Below are 11164 nucleotides of genomic sequence, written 5' to 3'. Positions count from 1 at the left end.
TGGTGGGGGGGGGGGGGCGCTCTGGGTACCTGTTCTCTTGGGTGGAAGAGTGGGGCCAACAGGTAAGTCAGTGGTGATGGCACCTCGTTGGGCCATGGCATCTACTAGCAGCAGGGAGTCTGAACAAGGTGCTTCCCGCTCTAGTTTTCACCCCAAATTATTACCCTGACGTTTTTTAACACGTTTCTTGGAGCTGGTGCAGGCCTTGGGCTCCAATTCGGACTGACCGATAGGAAAGATGTGTGTGTGGCAGCGTGGTGTCTTTTCATGGAAATGCAGCATTTGTGCGGTAACCATGCACCGGTTCCGGGGCAGCAGTAAACGTGCCATTCCGGCTCCGGGGCTGGGCCAGGACTCTGACCTCTCACTGGGAGCGCCTGGCCCCGCCTCATCCTCACAGCCACGATGGCTGCTCTCGCGCTCCTCCCCCTCCGCCTGCCTCTCTCTTCCCCTAAAGGACCCTGGTGAAGACTTTAGGCCTGTTCTCATAATCCAGGCCTGTCCACACCTCCATTTCAAGATCCGGCACTGAATTACACCTGCAAAGATCCTCTCCTGGGTCAGGTGACCTGGTTCTGGGCATGAGGATGTGCACATTTGGAGGGTGGGGTTGTTCTTCCTTCCGCCCTCCCCATGGGGAAAGGACTCGTGTACAGGAACCATGGAAAGTTGTTCTTGTTGTTACTGCCTTTCCTCTGTAGTCCCTGGCTGGGGAGGGTGGGGCAAGCAGCCCTGGTCTCACTTTCAGGAGGCAGTGAGCTCACCTGGTGCAGAGGACTCACCCCAGTCAGTCCCCCTGCGGGGAGGACAGTGGCGCTCAGGGGCTCCAAGGCAGAAATTGTTTCTGCTTCCTGAAGGGTGGTCTGGGTGAGACAGTTTTCTGGTTTGTCACATTGTCTAGAGAACATGCGAAGCAAATTCCCATCGTAGCAAATCCCTGCAGGTGGGAGTTGGAAGGGACAGCACAGAGGTGGCAGCAGGCCAGGGAAGACTTGCTAGAATGCCATCACTTTGCCAGTGGTGTTGGCGTGACAGGGTCTCCAACTAGCAAATTCTGAGTGACTGGTTCGCCTGAAATGTCTGGTCGTAGGTGAAACTTATCACAGGGGGCGTCCGGGTGGGCTCCGAGTGTCCATAGCTGAACGTGGACAACGAGGAACGCAAGCTTACAGCTCAGCAACCTGCACACAGGCCCGGGTGTGGGCACCTCCTCCCCACCCGAGCCTCAGTTCCTCTTCCTTCTTCCTTTTGTGCCGAAGTCCTTAGCGCCCTCTCCCACACTCCAATTACTTACTGCTTTTGCTCATCCCCAGTCTCCCCCAGGGGATCAGGACGTGGTATTCTGTTCTCTGTCTCAAGAACTAGCATGTAGAAGGGATTGATGCATAGCTGTAGGTTGAGTAGGTGCCGTATGCCATGTGATAGATGCTGTATATTTGGCGTAAGGGAAGCAGTCTGTCTTTTCACAGTAAGCTGGGTGTTTATTGCTGAAATGCTCGGGGTGTGAGCTGGTGGTTGGTCAGCATCCTTCTCAAGTCCCTACTAAGACAATCACAGAGAGAAATGGAGAATTTGAGACACTGTCACACAATGCTGGGGAAAAGGTTGAAGAGATTATAAAATGGATCATTATAGACAAGAAAACCAATGCGGAGAATTATAGATCTTTCTAATGCAAATATCATAACTATCAAAACACAATTAATCATCAATGACATAATTATAGAAAAATTGCTGCAGACACAATACAGATCTGCGAATGCAGGAGATGTGGGTCCTCTGAGTCCCAGGAGAGATCATCATAACAGGCCAAGCTTAGACTCATGTAGGAAAGCATTTTAAAATGACAAAATAAAGATAAAGGCAGAGGACATATTCAGAAGCAGACAGCATCGTTGCATAAAACACAAATGTGTGTGGTCTCAGGTGGCTCTCCCGCCAACACACTCCTGCCCGAAGGAGAGGAGCAGCAGGGCAGCTTCTGAAGGAAAGCAGGCTTCCCGGGTAGGTGACACGCAGCCTCCAACATCCATGCGACCATGAGATAGGCCACCAGACACATTTCCTGCAAAGAGGTACACACCTGTCTACTTCAGGCTCAGCAAGGGGTACCTTAACAATGCAATCATCAGAGACTGGAACCATTACGCTCACCCGCCCCCAGGGATGCTGACACTGCAGCCAGGCCTGAGGACGACCCATGTGTCCACTGAGTGCTGGTCAACATTTTAAAAATGACTGGATTCCTATCGCTCATCCAGAGAGGGCAAAACGCGCCCTACCGTGGTGTCCACGCATCTGCCTCCCAGGATGCTGGGTGAGTATCCGTTCTCCTGTTTCTTTTCCATTTTCTAGATTTTTAAAAGAAAAAGTATTTTCAGTGGGAAAAAAGTAAATTGTACATAAAGAGGCAAGTTTCGCGGGTCACAGTGACCAGATATCAGTTCGTTGTAACTTCCAGTCCTGATTGGAACAGAAAGCTGTATTTTTATCTCACCTTCACAAAGCTGGAGTGTGAACTTCCAGATCCTCTCATGAAATGGTCCTTCTGTGCCCCTCAGTCAAGATGCACCTTTACCAGAAGGACTGCAAATGACCGTATCTGAAGACTCCTGGAAGCGTTGGACGTTAACATCGTTGAAAAACAAACCAGCAAAAAAGAAAACTCACCAGGTTTGCACCTTCTGTAGGCTCCAGTGTCTCCAGAGGTCAAGCTGACACACCGTGGGTCAAGGCCAGCACCCATCCCACGGTCGACATAAACTATCTGGTGTGCCCCAGGCCCTGGTAAGCGGACCCTCCTGTGAGGCAGGACACTGCACAGCCCAGAGCTCACTTCCCAGGACTGGGCAGGGCCAGTCCTTTGCTAGAGGTATCCTGTGCTGCATACCTCTTGTCAGAGACTCGCCATCTGAGAAAATACCAAGACATAACTGATAAAAGACCCACCAGCCCAGTGGCAGAAGGGATACCAGAGCCCTGTGCGGAAGCTGGAAATGCTGCGAACATTTCTGAGAGCATTTTAAATCAGGATGTAGTTGAAGCCTCCCTGGGTGCGCAGAGGTGCCAGCTGAGACCTTCCAGACTTATGGTCTAGACTAGTGGGTAGCAAGCTCTTCCTAGAAAGGGCTGGATGGTGCGTTTCTGGCTGTGCCGGCCACGTGGCCTCTGTGGCAACGACTCAGATCTGTGGAAGGAAAGCAGCCATGACAATGTGCAGAGTGGCCGACGGGCCGGTGCAGGGACCCAGCAGTGTGAACCTCGCTGCTGCTCACCTGCAGGGACTGTTCTGGTCCTTTGGCTTCTTGACGAAGAGGAGCACAGGTGCTGGGCTTGCGAGGATCTTCTGCAGGAGACTACACGGTGGGCGCGCCACCCTGCAGGGTCAGACCTGCAGAAGGCACTGCACCGAGTAGCTTCCCATGAACGAGGTCCCTGCTGGACAAGGTGCATCAGCATGGCCCATAGGTGCGGAAAACGCACCACAGCAACACAAGGTGCTGATAGGTGTGCACCGGGCTGGAGGCAGCGGCCGACAGAACTCTCATGTTCCGTCTGCTCAATCGTTCTGTAAACCTAAAACTCTATGGCTAAATAAGGTCTAAAAAAGGGTTAAAAACATCCTCAGTTGGTAGGTCAGACAGGATCAGGTTTGGCCCCTGCCGCATTGTCACAGACCCACCGATGAAGCAGGAGAAAAGCTCATGCGTGTGTGCGTGTGGCCCACGGATGTTGTGGGAGGTCACGTGGGCACTGGGAGCCAGTGAGCAGAGTCAACTTGGGAACTCAGGATTGGGTGGAGGAAATGTCGGGGGAGCTTGAAGATGGACACCACCCCCTTCTTCTGGCTGTTTAAGATCTAACTTAAAACACAACAACACAGACCCACACAACTTGGGAACCCACACAGGGTGCGTGACCGACTGGCTTCCACGGAGCTGGGACAAGTACTGCCCACACCAGCTGTTGGCTTAATAGATGCATTACTTGCAGTAAAATCTTTGAAAGTCAGACCCAAAGGCGGACAGGAACTTCTTATTAAAGCAGCTCTTGTGCTGTCTGTAATAAGCTGCTCGCCCTCCGCGCTTCTCGGTGATAGGACCATGGATAAAGCACTTGGCAAACACGTATTGAGCGCCCACTGTGTGCGCAGCTCTCCCCGCTACCAGCGCCTGTGGCAATTAGGAGGTGATGTTGGAAACGGCGGGACGGGGTCTTCAAGTAAGAGAAGGAACAAGTGGTGTCACATCGAGTCCATGAAACGTTTGCTAATAGATGTTAATGCAGCGCAGGATTCCTCTGAGCGGCGCCTGGTGTCCCCTCACAGTGGTCTGGGCCGTTTCGCCCGCCTCGCCATGTGGATGGTGATGAGAGCACACTAATCAGCACCCACTGACAAGACAGTCATTACCTGCTTCTAATGGCCTCGTTACGCCGTGTCTGCCGAGGACGCAACCCAGTCCCTAACCTCAGCCAGGGAGCCCAGAGAGCGGGCCCCTCAGCCTCCCCACTGGAGATGCGCAGGGGAAACCAGGTCAAATACCAAACCATTGCTCTCGACATTTGTGTCATTCTCTCCCCTTGAGATTCAGAGCGATCGGAGACCTGATTACAAATTCTACTCCCGAATCGAGCATTTACTCCAGTTCCATGGCTGGTAACTCCTTGTCTATGGATTCAAATATGACTCCGGGCTTTTCCATGTTCTCCGTCTCTGAGGCGGTGAGAAGTGCTGCTCCACAGGGCCTAGCCCTGCTCCCGCGAGAGCCCTTCCCTCAGGGGAGAAGGGGCAGCTTCCGCAGGTGGCTAAGGGCACGGGCCAATGAAACTAAGGAGGGGGGGCACCATGCTCCGGGGGGGGGGGCAGGCACCACGCTCCCAGCTCTGTGATCTAGGTTGTGAAGTTACCAATGTACCTGTGCCTCAGTCTCCCCATCTGCAAAATGGGAATCCCATTGATATTAATTTATTAGGTGCTTAGGATGATACCTGACACCAAGTGAGCAATAAACGGATAGTCCATAAAGAGACCAGAGAGCGGTGAAAGCTGTTCCTCCCCAGAGCCCTCTGGGAAGGAAGAGGAGAAAGGGGCGGGGCAGCCTGGGCAGCTGTGGCTCTCATGGCTGCAATCAGGGCGGCTCTCAGACACATTCGGTCACTGCGTGTGCAGAAGTACTGCTGCCTCCTCTTTCTGACCTCCCCCGGCTCCCGGGCCTTTCGCTGTGGAAATCCACTTCCCACCTGCCCGGTGGACAGCCTTCCGGCGCCAGTGTCACTGGCAGCCTCTGCCTGTGCTGTCCCGTCTCCACAGCTGTAACTTACTGCCCGACGTGGGTCCGCATCCCCTCCCGCTGCCCCTTCCTTACCTCCTCCGGCTACTTGTCACTTGGCTTGTTCCCCACCCTCGGGCTCCAGGGAGTGCTCATTCTCCCACGCCAAAGGCTCCTGGGGACCCTGCGTGGTGGGCAGGCCCCCATTTGGAGCAGGGAGGAGGGTTTGGGGAGAGCCAGCAAGCGGCTCTGAGGCGGACTGCCAGGGAGCACGCGGAGCTCAGCTCTGAGGCTCAGTCCTTCATCTGATAATGGTCACCGACACGGCCAACATGATGTCCTGAGTGAGGACCTGCTCGGAGCAGCCTCTGGGTTGCAGACGCCAGTCTCGTGTGGTCTCGGGGCAGCAGGCACGTGAAGGTCAGGGGCCTCTCTGCTCACTGTGCTCACACCGGCGGTCCCGCCTCTGCCTGCCGCTGTACGGAAGGTTCACGGGAAAACGTGCGGTCTGTTCTACTTTGAGAGCATCACAGAGACTCGAGGGAAGTGTTTCCAGGCTGAACTGCCACAGGCAGCACCAGCAATGGGGACACAAGTCCGGGCCATCAGCGGGGCCGTTGAAAAGCGATTTGACGCCTGTAGCGGGAGTGTCAGGTCCCCAGCAATGAAACAGACTCCCTACAGGGGATCGAGCCAGCAACCTGAGCATGTGCCCTTGACCAGAATTGAACCCGGGACCCTTCATTCCTTTGGCCGACGCTCTATCCACTGAGCCAAACTAGTTAGGGCAAAACAGGCTCCCTTTCCATTCAAGGTCGGGGGGTGGGGGGGAGCTTGGAGGAGGGACAGCTATAGGGCAGAAAACGGGCAGGAGAACAATTTAAGACCTGACACCCAATCCAGTGCCTACAGAGCATTTGCAGCCATGTTGGCGCAGTGGCTGACCCGTCTCCTCAGTCCACAGTGGGATCCGGTTCAGACCCAGGCTCAGCCTCTGCAGTGGTTCGGTGAGGGCAGCAGACCCGGGAGGGCCCAGCCTAGTGCCGCCGTGCTCTCCTGCTGTCCCCAGGCCTCCCGACCGCTGCCTCACAGGAGTAGTGTTTTATTAACATTTGGTAATTGCAAAATCCATTTACCCTTTATTTATTGAATGTCTCTCCTTCCATACTGTCTGCCGCCGAACAATGATGAGCGTGATGTAGTTGTGGGAAGCGGAGGAAATGAGTTTGGGTAATGTGTTTGTGCTTGACATCCACTACGGTCTTTTATTTTACTGCCCTGACAGGCACTTGGTTAGCCAGCCCTTAGAATTGTCAGTAATTTCGATGGTTCAGGGTGTGGAGCAACTTAGTGAGGGGTCTGCGTTAGCATTTTAAAATCAAAGGCTGTCCCAGAGTGCGTTACAGCTGTTAGCTTTGTGCTAATGTTGGTGCCACAACAGGCAAAAAGAGCGCTCTTTCGGAAAGGAAAAGCACGTGTTTATTCTTCATGGAAGCGTGTAATTGAGTTCTTTATACGCCCAGCATCCTGTTCATCTGCAGAGAACGGCCACTGAGATGTGGTGTCTATTCACCATTCGCACTCGCTCAATGCAGATGCAGACGCTAGTGCCCAGGAAAACAAAGGCTTTCGGAACAACAGTGGCCCCGCCTATAAAGTCGCTGAGTATGTAGACACATTCAGCTCTGAAAAGGGGGTTGACAGAGCTAGAAGGGTTCTGGCCACTTTGGACCGACCAGGGCACTTTGGGCTTAAGGGGGTTCAGGTGGGAGGTTCTGAGGCTGAGGCTCACCTCTTAGAGGTGCATACACGTGGCTTTCAAGTAGGAAAGCTGTTCAATGTAAATTCACTTTCACATTCTAAGTGATGGTTTGCGATTTATTTTCAAAACAGTGTATCTGTGAAAAAGTAAGAGCTACAGGACCCAGTTATCTCCATGCAGTCTAATTTATGTGGCATGAAGGACTTAAAAACCGGAGGGCTGTTTAGTGAAGCTAAATCGTGTCGCCTTGCTGGGTCACAGCTTGTCGTCTGTGTGAAGATGCGGACCTCATTAGACATCAGCGTAAATCACGCAGGTGATAAGCAAGTGAAGACGAAGATTAGAGATTAGCCGACGGCAGTGTTCTCGTGTTCCTGAATGTCCTTCCTAGGGCGCCGCCGAGCTCCCCCAGCAAGCAAGCACTTCACAAGAGGCAGGCGCTGTGGGGGCTGGCGGGAGCGGGCGCACCTTCCCCAGACACCAGGGCTCCAAGGCCTGACCTTAGAGGGAGGTTCAGACCATCGACTCCCTGAGTCCAGAGCCTGAAGTGCTGGCTGCAGTGGCATCGATTTGGGGAAGGAGCTCTGAAATCAATCAATGCCTGCTGGCAGCTGAACCCTCATATATTTGTCACAGACCCGGTTGTCTTGTCCCTGTGGGCAGGGAGGGTGGCAGATGCAGTTACAGGAGTAAGTGGTGCCCAGTTTAGCTGCCTCGGTGCCATGGGCCAGCACAGCCCGGTGCTTACTGGATCAATCTGAACTGCGGCGGCTCACATCGACCTGTTCCTTTCCCACTTGGGCCAGGGAAGAAATGGTGTCATTTGTTAGTTTAGAAGCATTTGTCCTTTGTAATGAGCTCTGCAGAGGAAGGGGGTGCCAGAGGAACCCTGCAACAGCAGGCAGAGCTATGGGGGGCGGGGCTGGGGGAGGGGGACCCTCCAGGCAAGGCCACTAGCTCTTCCCAAGAGCACCTTCCTAACTGGGAAGGATCCCGGGAAACACAAGGTCAGGGTCACCGGGCAGCCGTGCACTGCAGCACCCACAGCGCCCAGGAGACACCAAAGACCATCCTCTCCCCAGAAGCCTAGTGCTGGGGGCAGAGGACCTACAAGTTTACCTACTGGCTCCATCATCAAGTGGCACGAGGGCGAAGAATTCAGAGTGGGCGTTGCAGTGACTGTCCATCACCTTCCCAGTGCCCGGGGCCCTGCGCGTGGACTCCCCTGCACACCCCAGCACACGTGTGGGTGGGCATTGTTAAAGAGCCTGTTGCATCAGCATCCCGCCTGTGATTCTTTAATGGCAAAGACTTCAGTCTGGGCCCTGCTCTTTCTTGTTACTACGATTATAAATACCACTGGGCGTTGGGGGAGTTTTCTGGAACCACAGAGGCAGAAAATCTATTTTCCTGAAAGCTCTTCCTTTTAAATTAGGCTGTTGTTTCTTGTGGCCCTAATGCCAACCTAATTGGCCTTTCCTGGTGCAATCCGTCTGCACTGCCACAGATGGACTGCAGAGGGCACTGTCCTGGCACCTCTCAGCAGCAGGTCAGGTCCTCCCACAGGCTTGGCTGGCTTTCAGTCACATAGTAACCAGCATGGATGAAGCCGGTACTGAGAGCGTCATGCACACCTCACCTTGCGAAAGGCTCAGGGTCACCCCCATGAGATACATGCTGTTACTTTCCCCTTCACACCAATGACGAAACGAGGGCACAGGGATACAAACCACTCACCAAAAGACAGCCGGCTAGCAGATTGTTGACCTGACAAATCAGTTCTCTGGGGAAAAGGAAGAGGCAGAATTTTTAGCATTTGCCAATTTCCAAATAACCCCATCCTTTAGAGCTAAGGATAGTTTAACAGCTGGCTTGCTGGATTCCTGAATATTTAACAAGAGCTCTTGCCATGCAGGGTGAGTGGGCTCAGCTCACCCTATTCCTGGCTCTCAGACCCGTGGCCGCTGGTTTCATTATGTGCCCTCCTCTGAACCCACCACCATGGCTGGGAGAAGGTCCTCTAATTGCTTGTGCCCTCGGAAGACCCCCACCCTGGTGGCCAGCTGTATGTAGAGTGGGTGGGGCATTTCCCCAAATGGAAAGCAAGGAAAGCACAGTTGCCATAAGACAGACAGTAAAGCCAACAGAAGCATGAGAGCAGAGCTACCACAGGTGGTTCCCACTGTCACTCCCTGCCGGCGCTGTGGTGTCTCGGAGAAGAATGGTCCACACATACATCAGTCTTGGACTGAACTCACAGCCTGAACCTGAGCCCCGTCTAGATCAGCTACACTGTGGTTGACCTGCAGACACATGAGTGAGAAAGAAAGTCTGTTGCTAGAAGCCCTTCAGTTATGGGGTCCTTTGTTACACAGCATCATTGTGGCAATAGTTGACTGATACATGCCCTTTGCTTGCCTAGCAAAGAACCAATGTTTTCTCAATGAGGGAGCTCCCCCCAGTGAGTCCTCCACACAGTAGGGTGGCTGGCAGAGCCATGAACTGCAGCCCATTCTTGCAGCCACACCTCAGCTGTAAAGACCCAGCCTCACAGAACATGTGATAAGGACATGAGAGCTGGTGCCTTTTATCTGTACAGCAGGCTCTGGAGCTCACCTGACCAGACTTCCGTTCCTTGCCAACAGGACTGTCCCTCCAGAATGGTGAGTGTCCGGCCCCACATCACCTCAAGGGCCCGTCTCAGTGACCATCATGGGCCTTCAGTCTCCCTCAGCCACGGAGACCCTCACCTCACAGGACACGGTTCTCCATTTACAGTGAAGGACACAGATCCCTGCACCACAGGAAGTGAACCGTCATCCCCACATCTATGTGATCATTTATTTATGAGACTTCAGTAGCCTGGGGTCACATGGCCTCGGGCACCCTGCAGACATCATCGTGCACAAATAAACGGGAACGAGGAATCAGAGAAAGGCCAGGGGTCTTGTGGTGTAAGTCTTATACTTACTTCTTTGGATATGATTAGGGGCACCTCTGAGCAGCGTTTCTGTTCTCTCGTGGTTATTTTCATTCTGAGAGAATTTTAGACCTAGAGAGGTTGCAAAACTAATATAGAGAACTCACATGCCCCTCATGAGCTTGCCCTCATGCGGAATCCTCACGGCCACTGAGCACTGACCCACAACAAGCGGTCATTCTTGCTGCAATACCACCAGCGAGAGCACGGAACTTATTTTAATGTCCCCACTTTTCCCCGGATGTGCTTTTTCTGTCCCAGGATCCACTCCACAATCCCACATTGTATCATGTCTCCTTAATCTCTTCCAATTTGGCGCACTTCCTCCATCTTTCTATATCTTTTGGAAGAAATTGGTCATTTATTTTGCAGAAAGTACCTCCTTTTGGGTTTGCCTGACATTTGCTAGTGACTAGATTGAGGGTGCATATTATTGGGAAGAATGTCCAGAAGTCAAGTTCCTACTCCGGGCATCCTGCGGGTACGTGGTGTTGATGTTGCTGAGCTGCTGCGCTGGGCCTAGGGCTCACGTGTGCATCAGGATTCTCCCCATAACCGTACTCTTCCTGTCTTTGTAAATATTGGATATTTGGGAAGGGACGATGCAGACATCCTGTGTCTGCTTAAACTTTGAGTTTATTTAGCAATAAATGAACATAAAAAGATAACTCCTTTGCTCTCATCTTTGAACTCAAGGAATCTGCCTCACTGGCCCATTTCCCTCCACGTTTTCTAGCTCATTCCATCCCTTTCCTTTCCAAAGGCATTCTGGGGTGCCTGCACCAGGGGAGCAGCAGCCTCGGTCTGGGTGGTGGCCCAGTCCTTCAGCAGAGAAGCCTATTCGTCTTGGGGAACAGCTACCAGGACCCCCAGGGCAGGCACAGGGCACCCCCGGCTTTCCTCCCCTAGGCTCACTGTGGCACACGCAGTCACTCACCCCGGCAGGCCAGCTGGGGCGTGAGTGTATGGGCGGGTGTCAGCAGGTACAAAAAGCCATGGGGAGCGGCAGGGCCGGCCTCTCCTGATGAATGTCACAGGCCCCCGCGCTGGCTCTCTGAGCGAATCTGCAGGGACAGGGGTGCTTGGTTGGATTCCTTTCTTTGTTTCTTTTCTCAGCGGAACTTAAGGTCTCCAAACAGAGGCATCGATCGC

Source organism: Myotis brandtii, unplaced genomic scaffold, assembly GCF_000412655.1.
Source record: "Myotis brandtii unplaced genomic scaffold, ASM41265v1 scaffold915, whole genome shotgun sequence".
Classification (NCBI taxonomy): Eukaryota; Metazoa; Chordata; class Mammalia; order Chiroptera; family Vespertilionidae; genus Myotis; species Myotis brandtii.
This window is presented reverse-complemented; position numbering follows the sequence as displayed.